We start from the raw sequence: 18443 nt of genomic DNA, 5'->3' as shown, positions 1-18443 counted from the left end.
GTATCCTTTTTAATACAATTTCCATGTATGTAGCACTACTTTATTATCCTAATTGAGACTTTATTGGTCATCAGTGATTACCGTGGGGCTCAAGATTTCTCTGTGAACAGAACATGGAGATTTGCTTTTTATTTATTTGAAGCTATTACATATTGCCTTTCTTAGATCTGTATCAGGAAAACAAATAAAGCTAACAGTGAAATGTAAGGCCAGCAGACTATATCTATTTTCTTATTAAGGCTTCAATATCCTTCAGCATCGATAGGAATCTCTTCCTTTATCTCTGACCCCGCTTAAGCTAGTCTGGGTGCACGTGTGTGTGTGCTCATATATGTAGTAGGTTTGTTGGTCTGTGTGTGTGTGTGTGTGTGTGTGTGTGTGTGTGTGTGTGTATGCATTTCCACCTGCAGCAGTGTTAATATATTTCAAACTGTCTATCCTCCTATTTGGCCTTCCAATTTACTGAAACCTGTGGAGGTATGACGTTAAAATAATTCTGACCAAACCATAAGGTGTTAACCTGCCAACATACCAGGTGACATACACTACCGGTCAAAAGTTTGGGTTCACTTACAAATTTCCATTTCACTCCATTATAGACAGGATAGCAGCTGATCTGAGTGGGTGGGTGATCTTTAATGCAATATCTACATTGCCCATTATCAGCAACCATTCACCCAATGTTCCAAAGGCACATTCTGTTTACTAATCTGATATCATTTAAAAAAACTAACTAAGAAAACATTGGACAACCCTTATGCAATTTTGTAAGCACATAATGTAATGTAGAAAACTGCTGCCCTGGTTAAGAAAACAATGCAACTGATCTCAGCTGGGATTCTGTCTATAATGGAGTGCAATGGAAATTTCTAAGTGACCCCAAACTTTTGACCGGTACACTGTTTGGATTTTTTTTATATATATATATGTGTATATATATATATATATATATATATATATATATATATATATATATATAATCCTAGCTAACTTGCAATAATTTGCAAATTAATCACACTTTTTTTTAATCTGTTCTAAATGTACTTTAAATGGGAAGTTTTTAATGCTGAAGATTGTATTTGAGACTGGTCTACTCCATTGGTATCTCCGTTCACATTGACAGTACATGTGAATAGCTTTAGTCTTGTGAAGAGAACCTTCTGGAGGGGCTTTGAAACTTATCTTGCCATTCAAAAGACCATTTTATTTATCCATTTCTACTCAAGGAGCTGCGTTCAGGGATGTATTATAAGACCTATAAGACCCGCTCCTGTTCCACCACCTCGTCTCTGCTGCATGCATTTTGCGGTTAATTTTAAATTGATGATCTTTTTTCCACTTTATTTTGACTTTAAATTGTCAACAATATCACACTTACAGTAAAACTATTTTATAATTTAACATTTAAATGATGTTGTTCTATCTGTGGACCTTGATATGATGTTACTATGAGTGTCCAAAAGCTGCCTGACATGGATGTTCCTGTTATTCCCCAGATGCTCCCACAGAAGTTGAGTTTCTTTAGCAGAAGAAAGGCAAAGGCAGGGAAACGTTTCAGGAATATGTAAAACGATGCTTTCTGCACTGTATCCTGTCTATGTCTTTTTTCTGTCTTTTCCATTATCATTCTTCTTCTCTTAATGGTGATGGGGGTAGGGTCTTTATGTAAGCCCCTGATCCTCGCCACTTACTCTCTTGCTCTCACACACACACACACACACACACACACACACACACACACACTACAACCTCATTTACATCCAGGTTGCCTTGCTGGGTGGTAGGAGAGGAGTAAAGCAGTGCGCTGTTGACGGCGGGGTGGAGAAGAGGTACAGGAGCTTTATAGTGTCTGTCAGGATGAAAGAGGGCCCCCTCAGAGCAGCACCCTGACACTGACTCTGTGTGTGCACGCTTGTGTGTGGTGTTGTCGCCATTAAACATTTAACAATCCTCTAGTATGACAGCAGGCAACTTGGTGCACCAGCGGCATGTTTTCATGCAAAATTTATTGAAAAAGACTAGCTGTTGTTAAGAGATCTTGTTGAGATCTTTCACCGGTGGCAAAGGGTAAGTGGGTGATTGTGTGTGTGTGTGTGTGTGTGTGTGTGTTTGTGTGTGTGTGTGTGTGTGTGTCAGTAGGTCAGCTTTGCTCTGTGTAATCCTCTGGCTTCGTATTTGCAGAGTAAACATAAGAATTTAGCCCTGTAACACTTTGTTTATGTGTGCTTTTCTTTCTTTTCCTTGATAGAATTCTCAGCAAGGCGGCTTACTTGTTTATTGTGTATATTGTACATTCAGAATAGAGTTCAATATATTCAAGTGGCTCCCAACCTTTTTATGTTTGACATAACCCCTCAAAGCACAAATAGGCCTTCATCAGCACCTTCCGTCATGTTTCAAATATGTTGATTTTAACTGATGTGCATCCATAAACTGGATTTCATTTAACACAATAATTTATGCAAATGGGGTTAAAATGTGTTTTGGTTTGTTACGAATGCAACTTTAACCATTTATCCATTAGTATTAGGGATCTATTTTTATTTCTCTGCTTGCTGCTAACTAGTTTTAATGCAATCTTAATTGCACTATTTGGTGTTAATGTGTTACAACTGACACAGGTTGGTGGGAAACTGAAGAGTGCCGCAGAAGAGTGCCGCAGTTAATTGATTATTGGGACAATACATTTAGCCTTCTTAAGTTCACACACAATTTATAATCCAATTTATTTATAATCCTATTTGTTTTCCTCCGAAACACAAAAAATGTAGCTTCTATAAAATAAAATAATTATTTAATTTTTTTCTAATTTAGATGAGCAACTCAACAATCTTTCCATGAGCCCCTTCACTAAAATATACTAGGGACAAATTACAAAGGTATGCAAAATAGCTTTGATTCTTAATCTGCATGGAAGTGGACCCGATACTTTCTCTGTGGGGCCTGAGTCAGGTCCGGTTTCATTTCATGTTTTCTTTCTTCCCTAAATCAGAGCAGGATAAACACACTTGTTGTGTTGCCCCCAGGCAGATCATTGACAAAAGTATCATTTGAATGTAACAGCATTTCTCACCTGATGTTCAGACCCAAATCCCACCTGTTATTAATGAGCAGAAATGCAGAATGTACATCTACATGACGGTTCCAACACAGAAAGTTATAATCAAGCTGCAGAGGTTCAGGCTTAAAGGAATGTAGGATATGGATGAAGCAAAGTCAAGGCCTAGTGTTTTTGCTGGTTATGTTAATGCACATCCACACACAGATACTTTATGCATACTCCCTCTTTTCCCTTTGTGTCCGTCTCCCTCCTCAAACGTGACTCGTACGTCAAAAGCATTTGTCTGCTTTCAAGAGAAGTCTTCGCCCTTTCCGGCAGTGTCCACCTCTTTGCTTTCCTCTGTAACAGATTACCAAGGTAGTGGAAGAACGTCGGCTGGCTGCCTTACTCCACATCCTCAATCAGAGAGGTCTGTCCAATTAGGCTGAACTCCTTGTCTGTGCTGGGTCACAGGATTACTGTTGGTCCATCTAACTCAATTTCATGTCATATGAGTGTGAAATGGGCAGAGGCTGGGCAGCAGAGGCTCAGAGGGTGGCGTGGAGACCTCTCATGGCATCAGAGAGCTGCCTTTTCCCTATGCATGTTAAACTAGATTTAGTATAATGAGCTTAGGGTTAAGGAAATGAAATGACTGCCTACCTTTTATTGAAGTCTTTGTCTGTGAAAGAATCATTTAGGAGTTTTTCTCTGCTAGCAAGGGGGAGCACTTCAACAGCGTCTATTGTTGACACCTTTTAAAATAGCTTATTTGATGAGGGTGGAGTTTCCTAAAAAGTCTTTAAAATTAACAACAATTAATTATGTTTCCTTGACACTTTTGTCCATAGAGCCGTCTGCACCAACCCGCCCATTCCCATCTCTCTCTGTGAATGTGATTGTTTAGTAATTCCTCACATTACTGTGTTTTCCCCTGACAAGCTAAACAGAACCCAGCATCACCACAGGGGTACCAGCAGGAACCGCAGGCCTCAGTTTGGCTAGCTTTGCTTCATCGCTCAGCTTTAACCTCTGGAAGCCTAGAGGCTGTGAGGCAGAGAGAAAATAAAACAAGACCCTCGACACAAGCACACACACATTCACGCTTACTGCTGTTGATTTTCTCTCTCTCCTTGCCTCACTCTGAGGAAATGATTGTCTGCTTCTTTGCCTCTGTTGAACATCTATCAGCTCATTAGTGTTGGTAATACACAGAGAAAGTAAGTGTGTTTGTGTGTGTGTTTGCGCTTATGTAGCACCTGCCTGCGGCATCCTCTCAGCCTGTTGGGAGTGTGTGTATGGGTGGTGTGGATGGGACCACTGCTCTTGCCGTGTGTGTGTGTGTGTGTGTGTGTGTGTGTGTGTGTGTGTGTGTGTGTGTGTGTGTGTGTGTTGTGTGTGTGTGTGTGTGTGTGTGTGTGTTTGTCTGCATTCTTGCAGGACTCTAGGCTGTGTCTGGCTCTGGGAGTGGGTCTGGGGAGGTAAGAAAGACTTCAAACACCGTCCTCGGAAGGTTAGGATACACTTACATTGACTTAAATCAATGAGCTGTAAGTGTGTGTATTATTTGTGTGTGCGTCAAGGGGGGTAGCCTAGTGGCTAGGAGCAAGAGGAGACATGGGTGAAGCTGAAGAGGATTAGGTGTGCATGTGTGTCTAAGTGTGTGTGTGGGTGTTGTGGGTGGGGGTTGGGTAGTTGGATGAGGGTGGTTGAAATAGAAGTGATGCCCACATGCAAAAGGTGGACAAGCATGCATGCACACACGCACACACACACACACACACAGGTCTCAATAGACAACACACATGTGCACACAGAGCAGTGCAGCTGCATTGTTTCTTGGCCCGTGGCTGTGTGTAGTCATTAGCTGCTTTTTCCCACACAGATAATGAGCATATATTGGATAGAAAACAGCCTAGCTGCATAAACTCGATCTTCACTGGACATTTATTCACGCACGCACGCACGCACGCACGCACGCACGCACGCACGCACGCACGCACGGCTACATTCACAGCTATCTGCCAACTTCATGCTCACCGTTACATACTCTCTCTTTTTAACTCTCTCCCGCTCATTCGCTTACATTATTGACACATTTGCGCCTTGTTTCTCCTTAAAGGAGTTCGCTACTTGTTGTACAACCTAACACATTTTAGTTTAAAAACCATTACCAGATGCTTAGACCCAGCGGGTACCAGGCAGCGTTGCATAAAAAAAAAACAATAACAGTGTTGTTTGTTCAGGAGCTTATTAATACTTTGTTACTAACCAGTGTGGAACTGTTACTAGTCTAATACTGGTTCTTGATACCCATCCCTAGTAACCGATTACCAAGGTAGTAGAAGAACGTGGTCTGGCTGCCTTACTCCACATCAGAGAGGTCTGTCCAATTAGGCTGAACTCCTTGTCTGTGCTGGGTCACGGGAGTAATGTTGGTCCATTCGGTTCAATTTCATGTCACATGAATGTGAAATGGACAGAGGCTGGGCAGCAGAGGCTCAGAGTGCTGTGTGAAGACCTCATGGCATCAGAGAGCTGTCTTTTCCCTGTGCATGTAAAACTAGAGTTGGTCTAATGAGTTTAGGGTTAAAGAAATGAAATGACTGCCTACCTTTTATTGAAGCCTGGTTTGATGTCTTTGTCTGTGAAAGAATCATTTAGGAGTTTTTCTCTGCTAGAAAAGGGCACCACTTCAACAGCGTCTATTGTTTGCACTTATAACATTATTATGACTTGAGTACTGGAAGTCCAGCTTAGCAGAGCAAGGCTGCATTCATACACAGCGGCGGTCCTCAGACAGTCTGGGGAGAACACAGGTCTTCCCATTCATTTTGAATGGGGGTAGTGCATTTAGACTGTGGCAGTGTGGGCCCCAAAAACCTGCAGCAGCCTGTAGTGAGACAGAGTTCCACTTTTGGAGAAACTGAATCCGACATCACCCTGCCGTGGCCAATCATGTAACCGGCGATCCGACTTGTGAGTCGGTTTTGAGGTGGTTTGATAGTCCCAAACAGTAATCCGTGAACATTACTGCCTCTATCCCTGCCAGTCGAAAGTTTCAAAATTTTTATATTGTAATAGGTGTTGTCTTTTGTTGGTTTTGTGATGTAACAGCAAAAGTACATGTCATTTTCTGAATTTACCAGACTGTTCGAGCTGTTCGGAAACAAAAAACAATAATTGTGCAATTTAAACTCTATTTTCTAACAGAACATGACGTCACACAAATGGGCCATCTAAACGGCACGGTTGCATTGCCGGATTGCTTTCTTTGGTCTGAATACACCCTACCACAGACAGACTGGGTCCAATAATCCAGGGTAAAATCCATGGTAGTTAAATTAAAGTTACCTGCTTAAAGTTTAAGGTTTGTTACAAGTTTTAGAGAGCAAACAGCAGTCCCAGGCATTGAGTATTGTTATTCCAGAAAGGTAAGAGCCCGTTGATGTATTATAAGACGGAGCCCTGTTTATTCCTATAAGAGTTGTTTAATGGCGCATATACCCCCGAAAAGTTTTTGGGTTAACTTCTATGATTTGCAACCCGCTGAATATGCTGAATTAAACAGTAAAGCACCAGTGAACAATGGTGACAAGGATGATGATGATTGCAACTATTGGGGTTAATATTAGATTCTAATGTATTGTGTGTATACATTTTAATATTTTTTAGAATCCGTTATTATACGTGTTTACGTCCTGGCTGTCAATTAATGTACAAAATGCTGTCTGTGCCTGTGAATGACCTTTCTCTCTCTCTCCTTGTCTCGGGTGTGTGCGTGCGTGCGTGCATGCCTGCGTGCGTGCCTGCCTGCGTGTGTGCCTGCGTGTGTGTGTGTGTGTGTGTGTGTGTGTGTGTGTGGAGAGAAATCTGGCCTTTCTTAATCGCAGGAGAGACACCCTGAGCGAGCGATAGAGAGCTGTGTCAATCCACTTAGTGCGCTCTGTAATCTGTTTAACCATTTAGTGAGTTGTTGAGCGAGTATGCAAACACTCACACAGATATAAAAAAAACACACACACTAGACACCCTGCAGGCTTAAGCGGTACACAGGACAGTGAACTGGGTAGCCATTCAATGCTGGTTAGAGTTGTGTGTGTTGATGTGTTTGAAACCTGCTGTAGGCACTGAGAGAAGCCAGGCCTGGAGCGTGATGACAGAGACCAGACCTGGCCAAATAGAAGATCCCCCCCCAATCCAATTACCCTGTTCCTCTCTTTTATTTTCTCCTCTCCCTGCCTCCCTTCTCCTCTCCTCTTTTTCCGGCCCAGTCTTAGCAGAAGCAGCAGCTAGTGACGGCAGTCCTGGCTGCTGTTGAAGTGGCTGGCTGCTCAGCTTCATGGATCAGAAGAGGATGCAGGCAGGATTAGAAGCAGCAGGTTATGAGCAGCAAACATGACAGGCCAGCTCCGATTTAGGAGGGTTATGTAAATGTGCTTGTCGACAAAATATTTGTTTCTGCCCTATTTTCTCTTCCTCGCTTTCTCCCTTGGTGGAGGAAGCAGGGTGATGGTGGAGGGAGGGAGGGAGCTAAAGGAGGAGGAGAAGTTTGCTGTGGAGAATCTTGTGTAAAAGAAGACTCCCGTGCTTCTTCATCTGCACCAGGGGCAAGAGAAGGTGTTGTCTAAAGTCTTCTTGACAAACGCTGTTGTTATTTAGAGAGATGTTGTTTTTAGTTGGAGAGAGCAGATGTAGAGCTGGGTGTTATGGAGAAAATCCAATATGACAATAGTTTTGACAAAATACCTCAATATCGATACCGCAACAATATTGTAGTGTTGACTGTTGGTGCTTTCACAAAATATTTACACAATGATATTTTTGAAAAGTAATCATCAGTAATGTGGATATAATGACTAAGTGGGAAAAGGCAAATGGTAGAATAGTTACAGCAGTGTGGTAAGATCAGAAAATGACATAACTTTGCTGTAATGCAGTAATGCATAACACTTATGCACTATTAGGATATTAGGATATCCAGAATCTAAGATGATATCTAGTCTCATATCCCAATATTGATATAATATCGATATATTGCCCAGCTGTAAGCAGATGCAGTAACATAGAGAAGAGATAGAAAGACAGTTTCAGTTATCAGAGAGTACCTTTCGTCATGCATTTGAACCTCTGCTGCCCTGAAACAGAAACACGGCTCTGCAGGTCTTGCCTAATGGCATTGATCATTACAAGAAGGCCTCCTTCAGACTGGGTAAACAGCGCTCCAGACATACAGTTAAGTACCATGGCTCAGTTGTGGAAGTAAATATTGCCTGAGAGCAGCATATAACAATCATTCTCAGTGGAGGTTTCAGATTGGCAGCCATCTTTTTCCTTTTTTTTTTTGCACACAGAGTTGAAACAAAAAGAGTTATGAGCGTAGTTACCACTCATACAAGCATGTGTACACTTGATTGTGATGACTTAGGGATGGACGTACTTATTTGTGTCACTGATACACAGCTCATTATAAACATTAAGAAGCCACAGGAAAGTTATGAAGCCTCCCTCCTCTCTCATTCTCTTCCTCCCCTCGCACCCATTTATCCTGCCACTTTTTCAGCAGAAGTTTAGATCTCGGTTGATAGATGTTTAATTCTGGTTTTTAAGTCAGAAAGGGTCAGAAACCTTCCTTTATCCCTCTGCTCTCCCATGCACTTTTCTTTCTTAACAGGTTTTCATCCATTAGTGCTGTGTCAGTGCTGAGCTCTTCGTGGAAAGTGTTTTTAGGGGAAATGGTGGAGTAATTCCGAAAATGAAACAGAGTAGCGATTCATCTCGTAAAACTTACAAATGCTTATTAGGCAGAAGGAATAATGCTGTTGGGGCCATTGTTATGGCAGAGACATTTTTGCAGGTAAACAGTTGCCACACAGTTGAATGTACACTTCAGGAGGGAAGTTTTTACATAGTCATGCTGTACAGCATGTTACATACGTATACGCATGTACTGTATGTATGTATGTTATATACTATATGTATATAGTATTTCTGAATCCACTGTTGAATAGGGCTGGGTATCATTTAAAATTTGGGATACCACTACCAATTAAAAAAAAGTGAATTATACTTTGAGAAGTATAATGTTTGTCTGCAAAACCCTTTTTTCCTTCTTGCAGAAGTAGCCAAAGTTTTCAAGTGTTAAATATTGTCCAAACACAAAAAGCAATCAATCAGCACTTCAACACAGAGTACAAATCCGACCAGACAGTCAATGCCAACTTTTGGTGCTTGATAGATTTCAACTGTCAGCTGCAAGGTGGCTGCGTGTGCGCTGCAGCACCCGTTCTGTCCTCGGCATCTATGTGTGCATGCAAGTCCGTGCTGTGCTCATTTATCTATTTGCATTAGTGTGAGACTGGGGTTTACTTCTCTTTGTACCCCTTTTCCTTGAAGCGCACACACACACACACACACACACACACACACACACACACACACACACACACACACACACACACACACACACACACACACACACACACACACACACACACACACAAACTATCTCATGCACTCCTTCTTTCACTCTCTCTCTCTCTCTTTCTCACTCTCTTTTGCACATACACACACTCTCTCACACTCCTGACATCTCTCCCTGCAGGCCAGACTGCAGAGCGCTTGGGGCCATGTTGTTTTGTCTTCTGACGGACAGACAGACAGAGAGAAAAAAAGAGAGACTTACCCTGGCCAGTGATTACGCCAGTTTGACATCATAGACATGGAAGGGGGGTGGGGGGAGGATTAGTGCGCGAAGAGAAGTGAAAAAGGCACAGTAGAAAACGGTGTGGAGATGATATGAATAACAATGTAGCGGTGTGTCTCCCTGGACCCTGATAACCTGCAGACCAGAGCCCCGTCCCTGTGACAGGCTGGCCTTTGTGGCCACTTTATCCCGCCTGTACACTTGTAAGGTAGAGCTGGGATAATCGCACCTAATCTAATTAAGGCTAAAGAGGGCCATGACTGAGGCTAGCCAGAAGCAGACTGGGCACACACACACACACGCACACACACATCAACAAACAGCTCAGCAGCAAAATCCTGTTTGCATCAGAAAAATAAGGTTGTCATATTGATTATGCAGATGAGGGGCTAACTGGAGCTAACTACCTCGCTGCCAGCCGGTTACAGCTGACACAGGCTAAAGAGAGGGCTACAGAGAGAGGAAGAAAGGATTAGGACAAATTAAGCTTGCTGTTTTCTTTTTACTATTTTGCTTGTACCACCTTAAGGTCCAGAACAGCCTGTGTGTATTTGGGGGTTTTTGGAGAAGGAAGACTTCTAACATACAGTTATTTATTTTATAGATCAAAGAGGGTTACAGTAACATGACCTAAAAAACTTTACGGGTACCTTTGTAACTACTTATATTATTAGAAAAAGTGCATTATTTTAAAATGTATTTTTTTTAGTTTTTGCGACATTATGGTCAGCAACACTTCGAAACATGTCGGAAACTTACCGATATTTTTCCAATTTTGATTAATCTATTGATTTATATTTTTAGTTAAATAAGTCCAAAATATAGTGACACATTGTAAACAATTATCAATAAACTGTGTGTGCGTGTTTGTGCAAATGCGTGGCTGCCTGTAAATGTGTACACACTTGTCTTCAGGTGTGTGTACTGTGTGTGCAGCCAGCCGGCAGCCAGATTGCTATTTCCCCCCCTCTGCCCCTATAGAAAAGCCTGGGTATTCTCTGGATGGGGATTGAAGGGCAGGATTGAAACTGATTACCTTGTTAACTCCTGGCACCCACTGGCAGCTTGAAATAGACCTGAGCGCCAGGCCCTGATTTGCAAATGAATTACCTCTTGCCTGGCCCTCCCCTTCCCCTCCCCTTCATTCCCCCATCTTCCTCACTCGTTCTTTTTTTTTTTTGTCCATTCGGTGCCAAGATCATCTTTTTATATTGTGCCATGACAGATGCTGTGCCGGGCTGCCATTGTTCCCCATCAGTTTTTCTGGGGCCACGAGGAGAGCCAAAAGATTTCAACATGTGATTTTAACACAAGCGTCCCCCCTGCCGTATAGCCCAGTGCTTTATCCTTTGTGTACCAGTACTGCAATCTAAAGAGTTTTGGAGCAGGCGGAAATGTTGGGGAGTATCATTGTCTCCGTCTCAATAATGGAGAGGTATTTCTCTGATTAGGAAAGGTTCTAATTGGGAGATATGAAAAGGACCGCCAGCTATTGAAGAAACCAGGGGGAAATTGATTGCTCTCCATGTCTCCCTTTTGCTTTTTCTCTCTCTGTCTTTGTCCCACTTTCCCTCTATGTAACGCACTAAAAAGAAGTCAATTTACTTTAAAACTTGGCCCCAGCATTCACATCCATTCAGCACTGGGTTGGTGTGTATAGGCTGAGAAGAGGAAGATATGGGCACTCTGTTGGGAGACATGCTCGGTCTATGACGTTATATGTGTGTGTTTAAGTACGTGTGTGAATGATCTGGGTCGGGTGAGTCGATGATGAAGATGGTTCCTCAACCATGACCTACTGATGCATGATTTGTTTCTTAACAGCAAAATAAATGTGAACATGTGTCAGGTCCTAAGCACAAGTAGAGTTTTTTTTTTTTTTCTTCGTATTCAAAATGTGACAACATATTGTTCTTTGGTGACAATCCTACTTATCAACAGACGCATACAGCGATTCCGATAAATCCGCTAATATCGGCTGATATATCGGATTTGATTTATGTAAATTACATTGATGGTGTTAAGTAATCAGGATAAGCACTCTTGTCTGTTAAAGTGATGCAAATTTGCAAAGTTTTAAGAAGTGTAGTCCTTACATTTTTGCTCCACAAGTTGTTGAATGTGTTAAATTGTATGTGATGGTGTTCGAATCACCTGTGGTTTCCCTGTGCCTTTAGACCAATTAGATGGGTTGATTTGATTGCTTGTTGAATAATTAGCTCTTAGCTGTAGTGACTCTGCCCCACTGAATTGAACCTGATTATTTCAAACGCTCTGAAGAAAAGCTTTGAGCCAAAAAGCCTAAGCGGTGATTTATTATGATGTGAGCATAATTAAATAAGTGAAATGAGAGTTTTTGTCCTCCTTAACTTGGAAACTCACCCTTTCTTTACTTTTTGGAACATGTCTATTGGTTTTTAGCACTCCATCGCATATCCATTGCTCAACGTCCTTTTTCAGCTCACATGGTGTTAAGTAATCAGGATACGCACTCTTGTTTGTTAAATTGATACAAATCTTGCAAAGTTTCAAGAAGTGCACTGCAGTCCTTTAATTCCTGCTCCATGTGTTTCTAGATCTCTTTTGCTTGTGTGTTGTCCATGAGGTGTCAGATATGGGCCACATATGAACAGGTGCGTGCGTGAGTGCAAGCGTGCGTGTGTTTATTACAGACAGCAGAGAAGCCAGCCATAAATCAGCTCCTTTCTTTCTTCTTCCTCCTTTTCTGACTTTTTTATTGACTGCACTTAACCCTCCCTTCAGAGAAACATAAAGTGCTGAATTTGTTAGCCCCATTTTTAATGGACTGCTTTTCCCCACCATTTTGGGATTATGCTAAAGTGGAGCCCCTCCATTGAGAAGGGGGGCAGCTTGTGTACCCGCGTGTGTATGCGCGTGTATGCGTGTGCGCGCATATGCCGAATTACATAGAAAGCATAGAAGCATAAGTCGATGTTTTGTTCCCTCTTGTGTGTTCTGCGTGGAAGAGTGACAGCCCCTGACTTACCCCTGCATTATCCCTTCCTGTGAGTGTGTGTGCGTGTCTCCCCCTCAGCCCTCCTCTTAGCTGTATAAAACCCTGAGAGGTAGCTCTACTAGTACACACACAGAAATACAATTTCAATTTCAATTGGCAGCCCTGTTAAAAAGGAGCTATGGAGATGGCAATCAGGCCTGGGGAAAGCTCAGCTCCCTGTATTATTGTGCGTGTCCCTCGAATGCTTAATATCAAGCTTTTGCCTTCTATTAGTTAAACAGGCAGATGTCACGTGTGTGTGTGTGTGTGTGTGTGTGTGTGTGTGTGTGGGTGTTGTGTGGTGTGTGTGTGTGTTGTGTGTGTGTGTGTGTGTGTGTGTGTGGTGTGTGTGTGTGTGTGTGTGTGTGTGTGTGTGTGTGTGTGTGTGTGTGTGTGTGTGTGTGTGTGTGTGTGTGTGTGTACGTGCGTGTACGTGCGTGTACGTTTTGGTGTCCCCATCACATTGAGTCTTTAATAAATATGCCTGCCATTCTATCAGCAGGCAAACAACATATGAATGCTCAATGACACGCTTGACAAGGCATGGAACTGTAGCAAATGGGGTTCACACATGCACACACACTCTTATGAATGATGTCTCTTTTATAGAGTTACAGTGTCCTGTCTTCCCTTTGCTCACTATCTCTCACTGATATCTGGTTTAGGGGTGAGAGGCTGCTGTAGGCCGATATATTATTTCTGCAGCTAGGGTGTGTATGAAAAAGAGATACAGTGGTGTGAAAAAGTGTTTGCCCCTTCCATTCCTGGTCCTTTGCATGTTTGTCACACTTAAGTGTTTCGGAACATCAAACCAATGTAAACAATAGTCAAGGACAACACAAGTAAACACAAATGCAATTTGTAAATGAAGGTGTTTATATTAAAGGTGAAAAAAAATCCAAACCATCATGGCCCTGTGTGAAAAAGTGATTGCCCCCCTAGTTAAACATACTATAACTGGGGTGTCCACACCTGAGTTCAATTTCTCTAGCCACACCCAGGCCTGATTATTGCCACACACTGTTCACAATCAAGGCCTCACTTAAAAAGGAGCTGCTTGACACAGTAAGGTCCACCAGAAGATCCTTAAAAGCTAACATCATGCCGAGACCCAAAGAAATTCAGGAACAATTGAGGAAAAAAAGTAAGAGATTATCAGTCTGGAAAGGGTTATAAAGCCATTTCCCAAGCTTTGGGAATCCAGCGAACCACAGTGAGAGCCATTATCCACAAATGGCGAAGACATGGAACAGTGGTGAACCTTCCCAGGAGTGGCCGGCCGCCCAAATACCCAAGAGCGCAGCAACGACTCATCCAAGAGGTCACAAAAGACCCCACACAACGTCCAAAGAACTGCAGGCCTCAATGCCTCAGTTAAGGTCAGCGTTCATGCCTCCACCATCAGGAAAAGACTGGGCAAAAATGGCTGCATGGCAGAGTTCCAAGGAGAAAACCATGCTGAGCAAAAAGAACATCAAAGCTCGTCTCAATTTCTCACAACACCGTTTGATGATCCCCAAGACTTTTGGGACAACATTCTGTGGACCGATGAGACAAAAGTGGAACTCTTGGAAGTGTGTGTCCAAGTATATCTGGCGTAGAAAGAACACTCATTTCAAAAAAAAGACATTATACCAACAGGAAAATATGGTGGTGGTAGTGTGATGGTGGGGCGGTTTTGCTGCTTCAGGACTGGAAGACTTGCTGTGATAAAAGGAACTATGAATTCTGCTGTCTACCAAGAGATCCTGAAGGAGAATGTCGACCATCTGTTCGGTACTCAGCTGAAACGAACTGGGTTCTGCAGCAGGACAATGATCCTAAACACACAGCAAGTCCACCACCGAAGGCTGAAGAAAACAAAATGAAGACTTTGGAGTGGCCTAGCCAAAGCCTGACCTGAATCCTATTGAGATGTTGTGTATGACCTTAAAAAGGCCGTTGTGCTCGAAAACCCTCTATAACTGAATTAGGACAATTCTGCAAAGATGAGTGAGCCAAAATTCTCCAGGACGCTGTAAAAGCTCATTGCACGTTATCGCAAACACTTGGTTGCAGTTGTTGCTGCTAAGTGTGGCCCAACCAGTTATTAGGTTTAGGGGGCAATCACTTTTCACACACAGGGCCATGATGGTTTGGATTTTTTTTCACCTTTAATATAAACACCTTCATTTACAAATTGGATTTTGTGTTTACTTGTGTGTGCCTTGACTATTGTTTAAATTGGTTTGATGTTCGAAACACTTAAGTGTGAACAAAAATGCAAAGGAACAGGAAATGAGGAAGGGGGCAAACACTTTTTCACACCACTGTAGGTACACTTTAGAAAAAAACAACAACTGAGGAGTGCTTAAACCATGGTCATAGGTTATTTTACTAGGTTTCCCCCGTAAAAAGTTATATGTTGTCCAGCACAGCTTAATTCTGGGCCCTTACGTATTAAAGTTGAAGACATTTCCACAACTGTTTAAATGATGAAGATTTCATAGCACACACACATCAATGTGATGTTCTAGGCATTGTAAGAATAAACCAACTGACAATTCAACTTATGATAATCTATTTGTTTGATTATTTAATTTTTCAAGAAATAATGTCCCTAAGTCTGGCTTCTTAATTATTAAATTTTGCTGTCACCCCCTACCCCCAGTTTGTTTTTGTTGCTGTTTGTGGAGCCTGGGCTTTCTACAGAGACCAAGTTTTTTTTTCAGTGTGTTCAGGGGACAGGGAGCTAGCGGATAGTGAGGAGATGTTGGCTATATGTGACAAAAAATGTTGTAGCCTAAAAAACGCGTCACATCGCTTAGAGCACCCTTATAAAGAGGTTCAAATGACCAATGGAAGAGAGCAAAGTATGCCTGATAATACATGGTAAACCTGTAGGACAGCAGTAGGACAGTGGAAGGGTTAAAGCTTCCACACTCAGGACAGCAGGCCTGAGAGGTAATGCATGGCTGATGAGTGCTGGGCTAATGGGCAGCTCTGTTAGCTGGAAATCAAATGACTGCCTCTGCATTTTAAGTCCCTCTGTCGCCTCTATTGACTGACTGAAGATATTTATCTCCGGCGTGTCAGGGTGGAGGGGAAGAGGAGAAGGCAAGTAGAGAGAGGAAGAGAAAGAAAGGGGGGTGATGGCATCTTAGAAAAAAGACCTAAAGCAATTATTAGAAACTTGACCACAAATGACAACTCATCTGGTGCTGGCTCTGTAATTAATTGTCTGCTAGCAGGAGCGCAGGTTTTTTTTGTGGAGGATGAGGGGTGGGGTGAGGGGGAGAGAGGCAGGCAGATGATTGTGAGAGGGCAAAATGACAGGTGGGGAGAGACAATGAGGTATGATGAGATAACAGCTGAAAGATCCTCTTTTAGAGAAGAGGAAAGGGTTCGAAGACAGTGAAACGGAACATTCACTGTGAGTGATAGAGGCCGAAGGAACGCGCAGGGGAGACAACGAGAGGAAAAAGTATCTGATTAAAGAAGTGTATTAAATAAGGAGAGGGAAAAAAAAAGCTGGAATGAGAAAGCAGAAAAGTGCAGACAGTGTGATGGATCCAGTGACGATGTTAAATTGGTTATATTGACTTGCAAGGGCTCAATTTAACACTCACACTTGTTTGTCTAGTTTTACTTAATTTACCTCAGATAACTAATTACCATTTCCTGGAACAACAGTACATCACTCTCTCTCTCTCTGTCTTTGACCCCCTCCCTTTCTCACTTGTCATTCTTTGTCAGGCTCTCTGTCTCTCTACCTTGTAGCTAGTGCTGAGGCGGTATGGAGTTTTCTCTACCGCGGTTGAAAAGCAAGAAATTACCGCAGTAGTGCAGTATGCCGCAACCCCTTTACGAGAGTAGCGTAAGTTAGAGCGAGAATGGCAGGGTGCCTTACGTCAGTGACGTCGGTGCCCGTGTGGTCGCGCAAGGTGAGCGAGCGATAACGGAGAGAAGCGTATGAGACCCGCTGTGAGGAAAAGCGAGAGAAAAGAGATAGCAAAGTTGATGTAGAGTGAGTTAAAAAGTAAACAATACTTACTGGAACTCGTAAGCGAGATCACATCACCCCTGTCCTTGCCTCTCTTCACTGGCTCCCAGTTAATTTTAGGATTGATTTTAAGATTTTATTGTTTGTTTTTAAAGCCCTTCATGGACTAGTTCTAGTCTACATCACTGATCTGTTGAAGCCACGAGCTCCTTCAAGGTCATTAAGGTCTGCAGACCAGTCTCTTCTTGTTGTCCCTAAAACACGGCTCAAGAGTAGAGGGGATCGGGCTTTCTCAGCCGCAGCCCCGAGACTTTGGAATGAGCTGCCTCTACATGTCAGACTGGCCCCCAGCCTTCCGGTTTTTAAATCGCGACTAAAAACACATTTTTATTCCCTGGCTTTTAATCCAGCATGAGAGCTGGATGTTGTATTTGTCTGGTGTTGTATTCTGTCTATTTATTGTTTCATGTTCATGTAAAGCACTTTGGTCAACCTGGTTGTTTTTAAATGTGCTTTAGAAATAAAGGTTGATTGATTGAATAAAACAACAAGCTAGAGCTTTTCAAGACACGGTGGCTTTATCTTTTGTCTATACGGCCGGAAAGGTGAATGGCGTTACCCCCGAGAAAACATCGGCTTAAACCTTAAGGCCGTTTTATGGTTGAGCGTAGAATGGACGGCGTACCCCCTCAGACCCCTCTGCGTCTACGCCGGGCCCTAGTCTGTAGCCTGATGTGCACCTCGCGAAAAATGTAACAATGTGTCACAGCGATGCTCGTCGCTCGGCCGTGGCTTGGTAGCGTTGCATTTTGTCCGACTTACTTCCTGGTTCTCCTTCTCCAGAAACAACATGAAACCAAGGACATGGTTAACTTTTACAGATGTCTCACCGGGGTCAGAAAACACAGGGGAGACACTTTGTTTTTCTCACTACCCTAGAGTCGGTACTCGCTACGAAGCTAATCAATGTCACTCTCTCACTTCTCCCTCGCTCTATCACCCCCCCCCAACACACACACACACACACACACACACATGCCACAACAGCGCACAAGTATAAACACCAGGCCACTTACGTAGGCTAAGGCGAAAGTTCTACGTGGAGCCTCCACACAAGCGTGAAACGGCCTTTAGACTACATCATACGTTGCAGCCCGTCTAGCAGCTGAGCAGACAGAGACCAGACAGGGCGACTCGGCAGTTGGCTAACTTGTTGATCTCTCTACCAATATAAGCCGCTCTGTTTTAGGCTACGAAACATGCATGCAGGCGGAAATTCAACCTTGCGGTTTTATCAGGATTAATCTATAAACAGAAGGACACTCCGCTAGCTGCTAGGCTAATGTGCAATGGTAAACAGAGCAGCGGTAACGTCAATGTGTCTACCTCAGCTGAGAACGGAGAAATGTCTTCGCCTTCCCTATTGTAAATGTTGTTACGTGTCATGGAGCAATGCCCTCCTTAACTCGCGAAAAGTCTGATTTTGCTCCATCTTTTGATAAGTTTTGTTTAGAAAACCTTGAATCCATGTAAGACACAATGTCATCAGACACAATCCGTGTCAATAAAGGAGAACTTTGGTCGATTCCAACACTCTGTTGTTTATAAATTTGGAGTGCTGTCATTGAAGAGAAAAAAGAAAAGTGACGGCTAAACTGAGTTATCCTCCTGCTAGAGTTAGCACCCAACAGGCTTAAAC

At 42.8% G+C, this 18443-nt stretch overlaps 1 protein-coding gene and 1 long non-coding RNA gene across 2 annotated transcripts in view; both read left to right on the top strand.

Moving 5' to 3' along the window:
* Positions 1 to 18443, top strand: part of rsrc1 (arginine/serine-rich coiled-coil 1) — a 117301-nt gene that overhangs the window by 23029 nt on the left and 75829 nt on the right.
* Positions 9239 to 17886, top strand: LOC116679271 (uncharacterized). The gene is made up of 3 exons (XR_004329479.1): positions 9239 to 9250; positions 12690 to 12694; positions 17371 to 17886. It is a non-coding gene; the product is annotated as an uncharacterized LOC116679271 (long non-coding RNA).

Source organism: Etheostoma spectabile, chromosome 3, assembly GCF_008692095.1.
Source record: "Etheostoma spectabile isolate EspeVRDwgs_2016 chromosome 3, UIUC_Espe_1.0, whole genome shotgun sequence".
Taxonomy (NCBI): domain Eukaryota; kingdom Metazoa; phylum Chordata; class Actinopteri; order Perciformes; family Percidae; genus Etheostoma; species Etheostoma spectabile.
Note: the sequence above shows the minus strand (reverse complement) of the source record. Positions and strands in the feature narration are given on the sequence as shown.